This window comes from Saimiri boliviensis, chromosome 14 (genome assembly GCF_048565385.1).
Source record: "Saimiri boliviensis isolate mSaiBol1 chromosome 14, mSaiBol1.pri, whole genome shotgun sequence".
Lineage (NCBI taxonomy): Eukaryota > Metazoa > Chordata > Mammalia > Primates > Cebidae > Saimiri > Saimiri boliviensis.
In genome coordinates, this window is record NC_133462.1 from 94,012,180 (window position 1) to 94,029,535 (window position 17,356).

At 60.2% G+C, this 17,356-nt stretch overlaps 1 pseudogene; it reads left to right on the forward strand.

Annotated features, from left to right (window-relative positions):
* The first annotated feature begins 2,469 nt into the window (after positions 1–2,469).
* Positions 2,470–14,092, forward strand: LOC141581169 (uncharacterized; annotated as a pseudogene).
* The last annotated feature ends 3,264 nt before the right edge of the window (positions 14,093–17,356 follow it).

Genomic DNA, 17,356 nt, shown 5'->3' on the forward strand with positions numbered 1-17,356 from the left:
CCTGCCCCTAGGCCCAGCTAATTTTTGTATTTCTAGTAGAGACGGGGCCATGTTGGCCATGGCTGGTCTCAAACTCCTGACCTCGGGCGATCCACCCACATCGGCCTCCCAAAGTGCTGGGATTACAGGTGTGAGCCACCGTGCCTGGCCCCTTTAAAAAATATATATATTTTTTAATGTGAAAAAATACAGACAGGAGTGTATGTCAGATACATGCACAGTTTAAAAAGTAATAAAATGTATTCCTGTATACCCAGTCCTAGGGTTAAAAAATGTCCCTTCCCGGGCCCGGCGCAGTGGCTCAAGCCTGTAATCCCAGCACTTTGGGAGGCCGAGGCGGGTGGATCACGAGGTCAAGAGATCGAGACCATCCTGGTCAACATGGTGAAACCCCGTCTCTACTAAAAATACAAAAAAATTAGCTGGGCATGGTGGCGCGTGCCTGTAATCCCAGCTACTCAGGAGGCTGAGGCAGGAGAATTGTCTGAACCCAGGAGGCGGAGGTTGCAGTGAGCCGAGATCGCGCCATTGCACTCCAGCCTGGGTAACAAGAGCGAAACTCCGTCTCAAAAAAAAAAAAAAGAAAAAGTACCTTCCCTATCCTGGGCAATATAATGAGACCCCATCTCTGCAAAAATTTTACAAGGATAGCCAGGTATGGTGACATGCACCTGTAGTCCCAGCTACTTGGGAAGCTGAGGCAGGAGGATCACTTGGGCCCAGGAGTTCAAGGTTGTAGTGACCTAGGACTGTGCCACTGCACTCCAGCCTGGGTGACAGAGTGACACCCTGTCTGAAAACAATAATAATAAAAAGTCCCTTCCTGCTGATTCTGTGCTCCTGGCTTGGCCTCCCCACCACCACCCAGGCAAAGGTGATGTCTTCAGGCCAGACAGATGCAGGGCAACCCAGGTCATCACACCTAGATTTCTGTCCCTAGAAGGAGACCCGCTAGGGAGCTAAGAAGTGTCAGGCAGTGAGTTCTTGGGGAAATTGAGGCCCTGGTGCTCCCCCGACGCTGCCTAGATTGTGAGGATTCCTTTCTCTCTCCTCAGAGGTCCCTGGGATCAGATGAGGTTCAGCCAAGAGGGGCGGGATGAGCTGGCTGGAGGGAGGGGATTGGGGGCCACTCTAGACAGGGACCCTCTAGCCTTCTTGGCCACCTCTGCTGTCAGTCAGGGTTGGGGGTTGAGCTTCTCTCCTCTGAGGGTGGCTGCACCTGAGAACCAGTTCAGAGACGGATGCCAGCAATGGAATGGGCTGGCCTTCTAGGGAAGGTGGCTGGAGGCTGGAGCAAAGGAGCAGGAACACCCATGTAGGAGGCCCAGTAGGCAGCCAGTGTGGCTAGGTGAAGGGGACTCCAGCCCCCCTACCCCAGTCCTGGCAGGCACTTTGGTCAACCTCTGTGTGCAGGGCTGTGAAGTGTGCAGCATTTGAGCCAGGCTACAGATGTTCACAGAGGTCTCACGCACACCCGATGTCACACAGCCAGGATGGAACCCCTCTGGAGCTTGATTACTCCATGCCCAAATCTGCTTATTGCCAGCACCTTTACTCTTTCCCCAGCCCCACCCTGCCTCTTGGGGAACAGGCCCTTGGTGCCACTGCAAACTGCAATGTTATCTTGGATTCCTCCAGTGATGGGAAGCTCACTACTACAGCAGGCAACCCAGGACAGAGTTCACCTTTCTGGGATTTCCTGCCCCACTCTGTCTCCCACGTGATTGCTCTGCCTGCTGTCTCTGTTGGGAGACTCAGCAGTCTAGAGCTGGAGAATCACACTGCAGAAGGCCAGGGTGCTCTATGGGTCAGCGCTGCCTCCACCAGAGTCTACTTCCTCCTCTCACTTGGGACTTAGTCCCAGTACTCAACCGCCAAGACGTTCGGCAGGAAGAACTCAACCCTTCAAGACTTCTCTGGGGGTTGGGGTGAGGAGAGGACCCTGCCGTCCCCTCTGCCCAGCCCTGTTTCCTTCTTGCCCAGACCCCTACCCAAAGCCTACCTGCTGGCTGGTCACACCTCAAGCATGCCACAGGAATTATTACGGCTGTTCTGACTGCCTAGGCCTGGAATAGGCCCTCCCTTGCAGGGTGGCCCGGCCCTGCCCTGCTTTCTGGGCCTGAGCTGGGGTCTGGGGTCATTTGGGAACCCAGTGGTCAGTGGTGGGGGCCTGAGGGCTTGCCTGCAGTACACAGTGGCTTAGGAGATTACAGTTGAGTTCTCTGAACTCCAGGGAGCAAGCTCACAGTCCTCTGACTTCTGGTCCTTTTGAAGCATCACCGGTTTCCCCTTATACTCACTTCGGCCTCAGTTTCCCCATCTCACGCCAGCCCTCCATCCCTCAAATGGAAGCCCAGAGCTGCACATGCCCCTCCCCTGGCCTAGCTCTCGGGGACCTTGTTTGCCCAGGCAGGCTCGCTCCTCGGGGCGACTACTGTTTTCTCTCTGGTTCCGGCCCCTTGTTCCCGGATGGACAAGTGGGGAGCCGGCGAGGTGAGCACCCGGGGTGGGGTTGCAGAAAAGCACATCTTGGCTCCTCTTCACTCCTGCTGAGTGACCTCGGGCATTTCCTCCCATCTTAAATGCAAGCAGCATTCCCAGAAAGCAGTATTAGCAAGACGTGTGGTTTTTGCTGCTGAAATCTCAGACCTTTTCATCTCAGAGCTGTTGCATGAAATCCGTAAAGATTTTTTCCTTTTTTAAAAAATTGTTTAAAGACAAGATATTCTTTTATTGCATGGGCTGGTCTTGAATTCCTGGGATTAAGTGACCCTCCTAACCCAGCCTCCCAAGGTGCTGGCAGTGCAGACCTTGAAATAGTTTTTTTTTTTTTGAGACAGAGTTTCACTCTTGTTACCCAGGCTGGAGTGCAATGGCATGATCTCGGCTCACCACAACCTCCGCCTCCTGAGTTCAAGCAATTCTCCTGTCTCAGCCTCTTGAGTAGCTGGGATTACAGGCACGCGCCACCACATCCGGCTAATTTTTTGCATTTTTAGTAGAGACGGGGTTTCACCATGTTGACCAGGATGGTCTCGATCTCTTGACCTTGTGATCCACCCGCCTCGGCCTCCCAAAGTGCTGGGATCACAGGCTTGAGCCACCACGCCCAGCGGTCTGCTCTTACCATTTCAGATGCTAATAACAAAAGAGGTTCTAAAATTAAAAAATAAAAAATAAAAAGAAGTTCTGACTCTGGATACACGCACGGATCCCCTGCCCCCATCAGGATAACAAAACATCCCCAAAGTGACATGCCGAGTCTGAAAGTGGCTGATGGTACCGTTTTCTCTGGCCCATGCATCATTTGTCTTCGGCATTGGTGAGAGCCCGCTTGTTGGCTAGAGTGGTCCCTACCTGTGCACATGACCTTCACCCTGTCCTGGACTCAGTGACCCTGACTGGGCCTCTACCTACTTTTAGACACTCCCTTCCTGTGGGACTTTGACAAGTTGTCTGCCTGCCAACTCCCCACCCTAGCACCTCCCCACTCTCCCTCCCTCCCTCCTTCCTTCTGTCACCCAGGCTGGAGTGCAGTGGTATGATTGATTATGGCTACTAGAGCCTTGAGACCCCGGGGGGGTCCTGGGGGAGGGGGAGAGGGCCTTCCCAGTCTCCTTCCAGGCTGGACATCAGAACCTGGGATTCTGTCAAGTGGCCAACTTGCCCCACGGTTTGGGGCCTGCCCGGGATCTCCTCGCCACTGCCGAGAACTCTGTCTGAGCTCAGAGCCCTGGAACGCACTGGGTCCTGGCCCAGGGCTTCCAGGAGACACGGCTGAAGGCATGGAGCTGCTTCACGCTAGAGCCTTTCTGAGTCAGCGCCCTCTGGGGCAACCAGAGACTGGAGGACAGACAGGGTGTCTGTGGCAAGGGACACAGCCAGGCCAGCGGCAGCGGCCAGCCCACAGCAGACTGCAGCTCGAAACGCAGGAGCGCCTTGGCGGTGAGCTGCCATTGCTGTGGGCATACAAGAGGCTAAGCAGACTTGACCAAAGCCTGTGCTTGCTGGGGGAGGTTGGCGTCAAGTAAGGCTGGTTTAGGGTGAGCCTTGTGTGGTAGGAAGTCAGAGATGGGAGAGGTGTTGGGGAGGGACGCTGGTTGGGGAGCTTCCCTCTATCCTTAGAGAACAGCTGAGTGAGCCTGTTTGGAAAGGGCTGTGAGGGCAAAGGGCAGGGGTCTCATCTAGATGAGGCCCACAGGTGGGTGCAAGAGAGGTGCCACCTGGAGGTGTGATGAGGACACCAGCAGGAGGCTGATTGGGGCATGGGGCCATGGCAACCCCTGGGTGATGTCCTGTGAGGTGGCAGGGCAGGAGTGAGGAAGGGGCCAGGCCCCCAGGGATGGGGAGAGGGAGAGGCACATTGTGAAGGCACCTGCCGGGCTCCCCCTGGGTGAAGCTGTTCTCTTGGGACCCACCTCCAGGTTTTAGGGGGCTGAGGTCTGTACCTCTCTTTCAGGGCTTCTCCACCTGCCAAGCTTCCAGGCAGAGGCTAGCAGGAGAGGCACGCCTTGGCTGGGGGCCTTGTCCCCAGGATGCGTCACAGACTCACTCTGAGTGTGACTCCCCCAGCTTGGGGGCTACACGGAGCAGTAATGTCTCAAAACGATATTGGGGACCTCTGTAGGGCGGTGGCCTTTTCACCACTCCAGAGAAGGACATGAAAAAGTGGCCAGGAGTGGTGGCTCAGCCTGTAATTCCAGCACTTTGGGAGGCTGAGACAGGAGGATGGCTTGAGCTCAGGAATCTGAGACCAGCACGGGCAATGCAGTGAGACCCTGTCTCTACAAAACGTTAACACTTAGCCAGGTGTCGTGATGTATATTCTCAGCTCCTCAGGAGGCTGAGGTGGGAGGATCACTTGAGGCCAGGAGTTCGAGGCTGCACTGAGCCTTGATCACGCCACTGCACTGTAGCCTGAGCGACAGTGAGACTCTGTCTCCAACCAAAAAAGAACAAGAAAAGCAAACGGATCTTGCTCTGCATGGGGCAGACAGGACCCAGAGGACACAGCGGCCCACGCAGAGGCATGGGTTCTGAACAGCCTGTATCTTGCTTGGGGAGAGGGGAACTGTTGGTCCCCATCTGGGTTCCAAGGCTTGGTGACAAGTTCCAGCAAACCTTAATGGTTTAAAATGGCAGTCGGCATAGAGGGCCTCTCACAGCTTCTGGGAAGCAGGACCCTGGGCTCCTGGCAACCTGGTTCTACTCTAAGGTCTCAGATGAGGTGTCAGTGCCTGGGTTTACCTCAAAGGCTTTGTGGTGGGGTGGGGTGGGCACCCCACTTCACATCCAGCTGGAGCCTCAGAGCAGGACCTTCTGTGGGACCAGGGTCTTCTTGGCAGACATCCTCTGTGAGTGACATGGAGACCATCCTGGATTAGGGTAAGCCCTGGACCACCTAAGAGAAAGGGGGCGGATCTGCGGTGCACAGATGGGGAGCCAATCATGAGAGGACAGAGCAGAGGCTGGAGTGTGTGGCTATGCGCCCGGGGTGCTTGAGCCACCAGGAGCTGGAGGAGGCTGTGCGGGGTCCGCCCCAGAGCCTTCGGAGGGAGTACGCCCGGGTCACCTCAGTGTGGGGCTTCTGGCTGCAGGGCTTCGAAGAAGTAATTCCCTGCTGTTGTGAGCCACCCAGCTTGTGGTGACTTCCCGTGGCCACCCCGGGATGCCCCTGTACCTCCTTCCTTCAGGCCACGTGCCAAGGCTGGGAGAGTCCAGTATCTGGTGCTGAGAGCACTGGGGCTCCTCAGACACCCCCCTCTGCACCCCTGCATGTGGGGTCTGCCCGCACGGCCTCCGGCTCATGGGTTTCTGCAGGCAGCGCCTGACCTGGGCAGCCAGGCATGTGTCTCGGGCCTGGGCCACCTTGGGCAGCAGGTCAGGTCCTGTATGAGGCTCAGGGCTGCTGGGCTTTGATGTCACCTGTTGCCACAGTGACTCTGGCTGCTGGGATCAGATTACTCCTTTCGTGGGCATACTGTACCCTGAATCTCCAGAAGAACCAAGGGGACCCCCCAGCACAAGGCTTGTTGGGGAGGGAGTGCTTGGCGCTCAGGTTTGAGGGAAGGAGGCGAGGCTGGCCGGGGCCTGGCTGGGGCAGAGGACAGTGCTCGTGGTGACCCTGGAAGAGACCCTCCATTCCCTTGTTCATCACTCCCAAGGCCAGGCGTCTCTAAAGGAAGCCAGGTGTGAGAATGTTGGCCCGGCAGTGGCGATTAATGCAAAGCTGCCCTGAGCAAGGCCGGCGGCCCTGCCTGCTAGTCAGACGCGAGGGCTCCGGTGCTGCGACCCGTGAATATGTGGCTCGAGGTCACTGCAGAGGCGGGGTGTGGGGGTCTCGTGGGGAGCCAGGCCCCTGGTGTCGATCTCTGCTCAGAAGCCCCACGCAGCTCCTGCTCCGCTGAGTGCAGCTGAAAAGCCTCCCATACGCACAGCCCTCTGTCCTCCCATTTTTCTCATTTTAAAAATTGTGGTTGGCAGGGCGTGGTGGCTCACGCCTGTAATTCCAGCACTTTGGAGGCCAAGGCGGGCGGATCACATGAGGTCGGGAGTTCAAGACCAGCCTGACCAACATGGTGAAACACTGTCTTTAAAAAAAAAAAAAAACGTGGTAAAATATCCATAACTAGGACTTACCATTTTAACTTTTTTTTTTTTTTTTTTTTTTTTTGAGACAGAATTTCGCTCTTGTTACCCAGGGTGGAGTGCAATGGCGCGATCTCAGCTCACCACAACCTCCGCCTCCTGGGTTCAGACAATTCTCCTGCCTCAGCCTCCTGAGTAGCTGGGATTACAGGCACGCGCCACCATGCCCAGCTAATTTTTTGTATTTTTAGTAGAGACAGGGTTTACCATGTTGATCAGGATGGTCTCGATCTCTCGACCTCGTGATCCACCCGCCTCGGCCTCCCAAAGTGCTGGGATTACAGGCTTGAGCCACCGCGCCCGGCCCATTTTAACTTTTTTAAAAAATTAAATTTTTTTAGAGACGGGTCTTGCTCTGTCACCTGGGCTGGAGTACAGAGGTGTGATTTTGGCTTGCTACAACCTCCACCTCCTGGGCTCAAGTGATCCGCCTCAGCCTCTAGTACCTGGATGGTAGGCACGCACCACCATGCTGGCTAATTCTTTTTTTTTTTTTTTTTTTTTTTTTTTGAGACGGAGTTTCGCTCTTGTTACCCAGGCTGGAGTGCAATGGCGCGATCTCGGCTCACCGCAACCTCCGCCTCCTGGGTTCAGGCAATTCTCCTGCCTCAGCCTCCTGAGTAGCTGGGATTACAGGCACACGCCACCATGCCCAGCTAATGTTTTGTATTTTTAGTAGAGACGGTGTTTCACAGTGTTGACCAGGATGGTCTCGATCTCTCAACCTCGTGATCCACCCGCCTCGGCCTCCCAGAGTGCTGGGATTACAGGCTTGAGCCACCGTGCCCGGCCGGTGCTGGCTAATTCTTATTATCGTTCTTGTACAGACCGGGTCTCAGTCTGTTGCCTGGGCTGGTCTCAAATTCCTGGCCTCAAGCGATCCTCCCACCTCAGCCTCCTGAGTAGTTGGGATTATAGGCGTGAGCCACAGCATCCGGCGACTTTTTCTGTTTCTTTAATGGCTGCCATCTGGATGGGGTGAGCTGGTGTCTCGTGGTGGTTTTGATTTGCGTGTCCTGAAGGATACTAAATCTGCGACTGTTTGTATTTTCTCGGGAGATGTGTCTGCCCTCACTTTCTTGCATGCGGGCTTCCACAGGCTGCCCCTCAGCTGCTCAGCCAGGCCGCTGCCCCTGTCCCCAGGCCCGCCCTCCAGGGGCACTCCCTGCCCACCTCCTGCAGGTCCTGTCCCCAGCATGGTGGCCCGGCCCTCTCTGTGTCCCTCTGTGCCTCACCTCACCCGCTTTCTTCCCGGTGTCTTCCCGGCATCTCATTGTGTGACTTCTGTCTGCCTTTGCAGTGGACGCACCATAGACGCTCAGCCAGTCGGGTGGGACTGAGCCAGCACCGGGACGGTGGCCCAAAGAGGGGCCGCCTGGTGTGCGGCCGGACAGGCCGGGGGAGGAGGGGTGTGGCCCCCGGCACGAGACCCAGGGAGCGGGCGGTCAGGCGGGGGCGCTCCTGCCCAGGCCACGGAGCTTTCATTAAAACCCGCCCTGAGCTTGACCCCACTCTGCTGGCGCATTCTTCACTTAATTGGGGCCCTTCAGGAGGGGCGGCTGAGGTTAATTAAAAAGCCCAGCTGAAGGCACTGCTGTCTCCCCAGCATCTGCCGCCGGCACCCGCCCACCTGTGCTCCACCTGTGCCGCTGGGGTGGGCAGAACCATGCCCAGGGGCCTCCACCCCCCATGCCAGTCACTGCAGCCCGGAGCCAGGCTCCACCGGGACCATGCTCATGGCTGGGTCCTTCAGTGAGCACCCCTCTGACCTCAATGAGAAGGAGACTCTCCCGGACACCCTGAACTTCAGATGGGCCCCAGCGTCCCCACTGGGAGGGCGAGGCTGGCTCTGGGACACCAGAATGCCCCGGCCTGCCCCAGCCTACCTGTGCCAGCTCCTAACTCTCACCCTGGGGTCTGGGTGCTGCCTACTGCTCCCAGGCCACCGCGTGGCGACCCTGCCCTCTCCAGCTCCACTGCCGGTCACCTGCAGGCCCAGCTGCACACCCACACCAGGGGACCCCTTTCTCAGGAGGGAGGGAGTGGCCAGGGCTGCGTGGAAAGTTCTGGATGCCGCAGGAGCATGCAGAGGGTGGGTGGCCCCCTGAGGGAGGCTGGCACGGAGGGCAGGGGAGGGCTGTAGTGCTGCCCTCGCAGCGTAGGCCCCAGGCTTGGCCGCAGTGAGGGAGACAGTGGTTGGAGGAGAAGGGGCAGGAAGACAAACTCAAGCAGTCAGGGAGTGTCAGGCCCCTCTGCCCCAATGGGAAGAGATGATAGACGAGGAGGTGACAGAGTGTCACTGTGGCCCACAGGACAGCCACCTGCCCAGAGCCTGGACACCCAACTGGGCCTCTCAGGGCTGCAGTCCAGACCCAGACGCCTCCGCAGAGCTGGAGTAAGAAGGCAGCTGGTGGGAAGAGACCCTGTGCACCTGGCATGCAGCGGGGGCTTGTGATCCAGGAGAGAAATGAACCCTTGGCAACAGCTGGGAAAGCTCTAAGGAGCCACGCGGCGGGGCAGTGGGTGCGCAGGTGCGGACGGCAGCCACACCGGAGGCTGGTCGGGGGCCCGGTTTGCCTTTTGCTGACCAGGCACATGGCCTGCAGCCTGGAGCCAGGGACCCCAGCGGGCTGGTGGCGTGGGGGCCTGGGGAGGACCGTTGTACTGCACGGCAGGCCACGACGTCCAAGGGGCCAGGATGAGCTTCAGGCCTTAAAGGTGGGGCTGCTGGTCGGACCCAGGCGGCAGAAGAGGGGACAGAGGCAGACAGCGACCCTTCCTGACCCTGGGCCGCCCCCAAAGACGCAGCTCCAAGTGGGTGGCGGCTGGCTGCACACCTAAAGGCAGCACTGGGCCAGGTTGGCTTGAGCAGAGCCACCTGGGGTTAGCCACGCCCAGGGAACAGACTGCCCGCTGACCCTCCACCTGAGGCAGGCCGAGTGACACAGAAACAGGGAGGGTGACCACAGCTCTGTGTCTGCAGGACCCCCACATGAACTACGAGGCACAGAGCACACAAACCATCACGGACACGCAGCACGGTGCCTCTGCACCCCGACAGCACTGTGACCCCTACGCTATCCCCAACTGTGTCCCCCTACGCTATTGCCCTACGCTATCGCCCCCTGCACTATCCCCCTGCAGTATTCTCCCCGCACTACCCCCTGCACTGTCCCACCTGTATTCTCCCCACACTATCCCGCCTGCAGTATTCTCCCCACACTATCCCACCTGCAGTATTCTCCCCGCACTACCCCCTGCACTACTCCCTGCACTATCCCACCTGCAGTGTTTCTTCTGCATGCCGCCTACACTCTGGCTCCAGTACTCGCAGACACTGCCCCTCCTGCACTCTCCTGATGGTCCCATGTCCACCTCCCATGTCCTCCCAGCCTTTGGTGGTGGTGCTGCAGGCCGCCCGCTCCATGAGGAGGGCATTGCAGGGTGGTGCCTCATGCCAGGCCTTGGACAGAGTGAGGAGAGGGCGACCCCGTTCTGACCTCCCGGCCAGCTGCCACGGTGGGGTGAGTCTGGGCAGCAGAAGACAGGAGCCCAGGGACTGGCTCTGGGGCACGGTCTGCCCGCCTGAGGTTCCTGAATGACCTGGTGACATCTGCACTTTACCAGCCCCACGTCCCTCCCACGTGCCTGTGCCTGGACTTCCGTGTTTCCTGCTCCTGCCTAGAGCCTGGCCCTGGCATTCCAGCTTGTTACTCTGCAGCTGGCCACGGGGTGGGCAGGAGAGGTGTGCTGTTGGAAGGAGACCCAGGCAGGGACCCGGCCAGCCAGCTCTGATCCCAGCTGGGCCTGGAGGGCAGGGCTCCCCAGGGGCGCCTGAGGGCATGGTGGAGGCTTTGCAGCTTTCCTTGGAGGCGGGGTTTCTGCCGCCCACGCCTCGCCCCTTCCTAGAAGCTCTCTGGGGTTAATCACTGTCCTCTGCTTGTCAGACCAGGCTCTTCGGTCTGCAGGAGGCTCCCTTGAGCTGGGCCTGGGTGGGGTGTCCCACCCCTGCTTCCTCCCTCCCAGCCAGCCTGTGTTTGGGTGGACAGGTCCTCCTGATCTTCGCACCATAAACACCAATTTGCAGGGCCCTGAGAGCCAAATGACTGTTTACTGTGCGCTCTAGAGGCTGAAAAAAAAAAAAAAAAAAAAAATGAGAGAGAGAGACAAAAAGAGAGCAAGGAGTCAGCCTGGAGCTAAACAGCAATTAGCACCTTCTGCTGAGCTCCCGTCCTGGCTGGGCAGGCGGGTGGTGGCTCCCAGGCTTCAGCGGGGCCCCTTCCGAGAGCGCCCCGGCTGCCAAGGGGGCCCACCTTTTCCATGGCATCCGCAGTGATGCGATCTTAGAATTGCAGGAGGATGCTGGAGTCCTAGTTAGTGTCCCCATGCTCAGCTCCTCCTGGAAGCCCTCCCAGATAATCCTGAAAGCAGCCACTGATAGCAGCCCAGTTCTGCAGGAACACTGACCCGGTCCCCAAACCGTGGCGGTTGCTCCAGGTCACACCCCTGGGACCCAGGGCTCTAGACCTGAGTGCCCTGCCCTGAGGCATCCATCCTGAGGGGTTCAGAGGCAGAAAGGGGGATCCATGAGTGGGGGAGACCGGGAAAGAGGGCTGAGCTGTCTGGGGGAGGGGCTGGGGCCTGTGAGGGGCAGTGGACAGCTGTAGGGGAGAGGGAACTGGGCTCAGCCCAGGGCAATGCCTGGGGCTGCGTCTGCCAGGACCCAGGGTGAGACTGGGTCTCCCAGACCCCAGGGCAGGTATGTCTTCTCATACCCCAGGGTGGGCAGGGTGGGGCACATCCCAGCTCAGTCCAGGCTAGGGTCCGTGCTTGTCTTACCTGGGCTGGCAGCCCAGGATGTTCCAACCTCCTCTACCCTCTGCTGGTAGCCTAGGAAGGGCAAGGTGCAGGTGGAAGGGCAGGGGCAGAGGCTGGCAGAGGGCGGGGCAAGGGCAGAGCCTGGCAGAGGGCAGAGGGCTTTGGGTAGAGGGCAGAGGTTGGCTCAGCATCCCAGGGGTTCCCTCTCTGGCCCTCCTCGTGGACTTTCTCCCATGGTTTCTCACTCCAGGCTTCAGTGGAGGGCGGACAGTCCACCACTGAGCTCCACCCTGGGCTTAGCGACCTGGGTCCCTGCTCTACCAATGCCAGGCTCTGAGTGCATGGCCCTGACTGTAATTCCTGGTGCTATCTGCAGGGAAAAGGGCAAAGGTACCCACCCAGCTGAAACATCCTCGAGGGCCAGGCTAGAGGAAGACTCCAGGGAATGAGGCTACAGGGTCACCTTCTTGGGGGACTCGAGCCCAGGGCAGCCTTGCCAGGGCTCAGGGCTCAGGGCTCAGGGCCTGACGATGTCTCAGACAATCCACCCCATACGCAGACAGGCACACGGAGGCCTGGATGGCAAGCTGGGCTCGACACCATCTCTGCAATGCCCGGGTCATTGGAGGGGTGTCTGGGGTGTGGCACCCCGAGTCCAAGCTCCTTTTCCACTACAGGGGTGGCCCCCAGGCCTTGCCTTCCCCCAGCAATATGCTTCTAGAAGGCTCCTTCTTGAGGACGACGCCAGGGACTCCGGGGAAGCCCTGAATTCCTTCCTGGCTGCTCAGCCCTCATCCTGGAGCTCCTGGAGGCTGTGACAGACTCCGCTGCAACCTGGGACGGCGCGGGCACCCCCTGAGCGGAGGCTGTGACAGACTCCGCTGCAACCTGGGACGGCGCGGGCACCCCCTGAGCGGAGGCTGTGACAGACTCCGCTGCAACCTGGGACGGCGCGGGCACCCCCTGAGCGGAGGCTGTGACAGACTCCGCTCCAACCTGGGACGGCGCGGGCACCCCCTGAGCGGAGGCTGTGACAGACTCCGCTCCAACCTGGGACGGCGCGGGCACCCCCTGAGCGGAGGCTGTGACAGACTCCGCTCCAACCTGGGACGGCGCGGGCACCCCCTGAGCGGAGGCCATCTTTTGGGCTGTGTCAACTCCCGTGGCAGCAGCTGCTCTCCTGGGAACTGACAGGCCCAGACCTTGGTCAGGGGTCCTGCCCTCTGCCCTCTTTCCTCTCACGCACTGGAGGATGGTGACGCCAGGCCCACACTATGGGGGCTAGGCTGGGTGTGGAACCCGGTTGAGAGGGAGGGCCATCTCCCCTGATGAGCCTCGAAGGCCTCCACACACCCAGCAGGGCCCAGCGAGGACCCACGAAGGAGCCGGGATGACGGCCAGGGCCGGCAGGGCCCGGGGCACACCCAGCACAGGCTCAGCGCTGGGGACCCGCATCGGGCAGTCAGTAAGTGGGGCCTCACCCCCACCTCGTGTCGGGCATGGCACGGGGACCTGGAGCTGGCCTTTCACCTGCCTAGAGCGGTCCCAGCGTCCTGGAGAGGCCAGGCTGGCTGGCGGCCTCCAGGCTCCTCCTTGAAGAAAGGAAACTGAGGCCCCAGGATCCTGAAAGTAGGTGTCGGAGAGGAGTGTCAGAGAGAGGGGGAGTGTGTGGGGGGTGCCCAAGGTCGGGGCCAGCCACACCCCTCCAGGACTTCAAAGCTCGGAGGGTGAGTTGTGCAGGGGGCTGGGCCAGGCGCCCTGGTGGGGTGGGGCCCCGCCACCACCTCCGGGCCTTTTATATGGTTATTCCTGTCCTGTCTCAACTACCTGCGAACAGGCCCACCAGGCGCATTTCCTCCCTCAGCGGGCGGGTGGGCAGGATGGGCTGTAAACGCCCTGGGGGGTGGCTTCTGAGGCCGCCAGGAGGGCTGCAGGCTCTGGGGGCTGGAGCTGGGGCTCCTGGGGTGATACCCGCCCTTGGCAGGTGAGGGAGGACGCGTACCAGGTGCAGCAGCCCAGGCCGGCGGGCCCTTGGGAGGGAAGGCCTCCCTTGGCTCAGTCTTTCGCATAGAAGGGAAACTGAGGCCCAGGCATGGGCAGGGCTCGCTCCTAAGCAGGGTGAGTTGAAGGTTTTACCTCCCAGCCCCCCTCGCCTGTAAACTGGGCTGTGTCGTATGGCCCCAGGGGTTGCAGACCAGCGCGTCCCCATTCCTCGAGGCCACCCAGGACCCATTGTGGGGTCTGCCCTCTGTCTGCGCTAGGCCACAGTGGGGATGGGGACAGCTGAGACCATCTTCACGGTGGTCCTTCACACCAGGCCTGCAAGGAAACCTTAGGCCCTGCACCCAGATACCCCCGAGTCTCCGGCAGGCTGTGTGTCCAGCACTGTCCCCTCTGGGCCTCAGCCGTGGAGACAGAGCCTGGGTGCTGGGGACCTCTCTGCCGACCTCAGCTTCAAGCCCCTAGGCGGCCCTGGCCAGGATCTGGGTGTGAGCTCCCGCCCCGGCCTACACTGAGTCCTCATCCCTGTGACCTGGCAGCTGTGCCCACGCTCTCGAGCCCTCTGCCTGCCCAGTCGCCTCCCGAGTCTTTCATCTGCAATGCCCCCAGCACTGGGGCCCAGTAGGTGCCAATTGGTGGCTCTGCCCTGGGTCGCGACTCAGAGGCACTGTGTCCATGGGCTGGAGCTGACCAGGGGCTCCTGGGGGGCGCCGCCCTCCCCTAAGGACTGACCCCTTATGGTTATTGCTCAGGAAGGCCTGGCGAGTTGAGCAGGCTTGGGGTGTCTCCACTGGTGAAGCACCACGGGGGACAGGGGTCCGGCGCCCTTAGTCACTAGCTCCCTCAGGTAGATGGTAGCACAGCAGCCCCTGGGGCCCACCGGGGAATCCAGTGCCCTGCCTGTGGAGGGTCAGGGCCGCCTGGAGCAGTGGGCAACCCACCTGGGATGGGCCTCCCAGTCCCAGCCAGTGAGCCGTGGCTGGGAGTGATACTGTGGTGCCCACCAGACCTCGGGGGTGCATGGAGGCTGATGCAGGGTTTGGGGGTACGAGGGGAAGGGGTGCTGGGCCTCCAGAGCCCTGGACCACGTCCCTCCTCCTGTGGCCCTCACAGGCCCTGGCAGCTCTGTGCTCCCCTGGCTAGTTGCTCTGGAGACGCACCCCTTCCCCACAATCACCCCCAGCAGCCACACTTCAGCCCTCAGCCCCTCCTGGGCCTGGCCTCCTTGACTGTCCTGGGGCTCTGCGTGGCTGCTGTGGGCAGGGGTTTCATGGTGGCCAGGCCTGGACGGGAGTCCTGTGCAGCCAGCAGGGCTCTCTTGGCAGAGGGCTGTCTTGGCAGAGGGCAGTACGCTCTCCTGTTCGTGGGTGCTGTGTGGCCTCGCTGTGCCCACACCGTGAGGAGGCCCTGGGCATTGAGTGGACAGACCGGAGCTGGGCAGAGAGGAGCAGGGCCCTTGCGGGGGCCGGGCTGGACCCGTAGCCTCAGGGAGGTGGATGGGGCACGGGACCATCGGGACCTGGGGAGTGGGTAGTGAGGGCACAGGTCTGGGATGGCCAGGAGCAAGGGCACTAGCTTGAAAATGGCACCCAGAGGCTGGGCACGGTGGCTCAAGCCTGTAATCCCAGCACTTTGGGAGGCCGAGGCGGGTGGATCACGAGGTCAAGAGATCGAGACCATCCTGGTCAACATGGTGAAACCCCGTCTCTACTAAAAATACTAAAAATTAGCTGGGCATGGTGTCGGGTGCCTGTAATCCCAGCTACTCAGGAGGCTGAGGCAGGAGAATTGCCTGAACCCAGGAGGCGGAGGTTGCGGTGAGCCGAGATCGCGCCATTGCACTCCAGCCTGGGTAACAAGAGCGAAACTCCGTCTCAAAAAAAAAAAAAAAAAAAAGAAAAAAAAAATGGCACCCAGAGAGGGCGGCCAGGCCCGGTGTGGCCTAGAGAGGGTGTCCTGCTGGCCAGCCGTGTGGGTGCCTTGGGGCCAGGGTGTGCGGAGGGAGGTCAGCAGTCCCTCAGGCCTCTCTGCCCAGCCTGAGCTTTGTGCCCTAGCCCTGTGCCCTCGGGGGCTGGGATGGCAGGTGCCTCGCCTGGAGGGGTCCTGCCCCTGCCCAAGGCTGGCCCTTCTCTGGCTCTTGGGGCCTGGGGGTTGTTTTCCTATGGCCTCCAGGCCCAGGATGCTGGTGTACCTGCTGCACTCCTGGGGCCACTTTGACCCCCGCTTCTTACCACAGGGCATCGGGGGGATGGCCAGCCCATCCTGTTCTCTGCAGGCCTGGCTCCCCACAGGAGGCATGCCAATGGCATGAACATGGAGGCTGTACTGGGCCCAGCCCTCAAGCAGGTGCACTGGCTGCTCTTGGCTTCCCCGCCTCCATGGCTTCTTCCCTTGGCATTCACTGCCTTGAGGGTCTGGCTGGGCATCCAGGCAGGGCCCAGAGGTGGGCACAGGGACCAGGCAGGCATGGAAGGGCAGAGAGTGGAGCAGAGATCCTGGGTGGGGCTGGGACGGGGAAGGTATGGCCTTGAGACAGCCCTTGGGCCCTGCTGCCTGTTTCCAGAGGGGCACCTAGCACCCCTAGTGAGGCCATGTGAGGGCTCCCATGGGCAGGATGGCTCGCCTGTTCCAGGGGCTCTTTCTGCCTTCCTCAGCTGGGGAAAGGAGATGGGGTCCCACAGGCAGGGCCGCCCCTGAGCACAGGCCAGGAGGTGAGGATTCTGGAGGAACTCCTGATGGCCAGCCCCATTCCAAGGTCCTGTTGGGATCCAGCCGACCCCACACTTAGAGGCCACCGGCTACCAGGCCACTGTCCTCAAACCTGGAGAGTTGGGGGTACATCCGTAGCTGGTGCTGGAGTGTCAGCTGAGTGAGTGTGGGCTCTGCGGGAGGGGAGATGGTGGGTGACCCGCTGCACTACTGACTCTCCGGGGGCTTGGCCAAGCCCCTTCCCTTAGGGCTGCCTACCTGGGGCCTCAGGTGCCTGCTGCTCTCCCCATCAGAGGCTCTACCCTTTTCCAGGCCTTGGTGCCAACGGCCATTCCCTCATTTCCTCAGCTTGGCTAGCCTTACTCCTTCCCCCTGGACTTCCAGCTGTGGAGATCATGGCCCCGGGGCCTCCCCCTGCCCCAGACCCAGGCCCTGAGCCCCTGAGTGGGCATCTTCTCTACTTTCTCCACACCATGCTGACCCACCACCAAAAATCCAGCCTAGACCACAGCCTTGCTGGCTGCTTCCTCTTTTTTCACTTTTCCCATTCTTTGAAACTCTCAAGCTATGACTAAATTTCTTTCATAGAAAGAAAAGAAAAAAAAAAAAACCCAAAACACAACACATCTATTCATCTAACTCCAGTGGACAGTGGATATAGCAGCATCAGATACATTACAACCAAAAACGCAGAATCTGAGGCAGAGGATGGCGGCGTCCCCTCTTCCGGGCTCTTGGGGCGCCCGCCTGGTCGCGTCTCCTCCCGGCACCTTGAGGGTGGGAGCCGGTTCACAGTGGCAGAGGCTGAGGGGCGCTGGCCATAGGGAGGCCAGGGATACGGGCCGGTTGGGTTCAGAGGGCTCCCATTCATTCTGGATGCATCAGGAGGGACCAGGCCATTGGCTCCAGGAAGGCGGACCTTTGCTCCAGTCCTGCCACCGGGGCCGGGAAGGAGGCCAGCCCATCTCAGGGCTGTGGGACCTTCGCGAGCAGCACAGTGGGGGGTTAATACCCGCAAACCTCCCGAACAGCCCCCAAGCGAGACCGACAGCTCTGTTCCTATCTTTCCCTTATGAGGGTCTGTGGACAGACGGAGGAAAGGGAGGGATGGGACCGGAGGCTTCGATCTCTCCTGCAGCAGGATGGAGTGCAGGTGGGGAGACCCGAGGGCAGGAAGGAG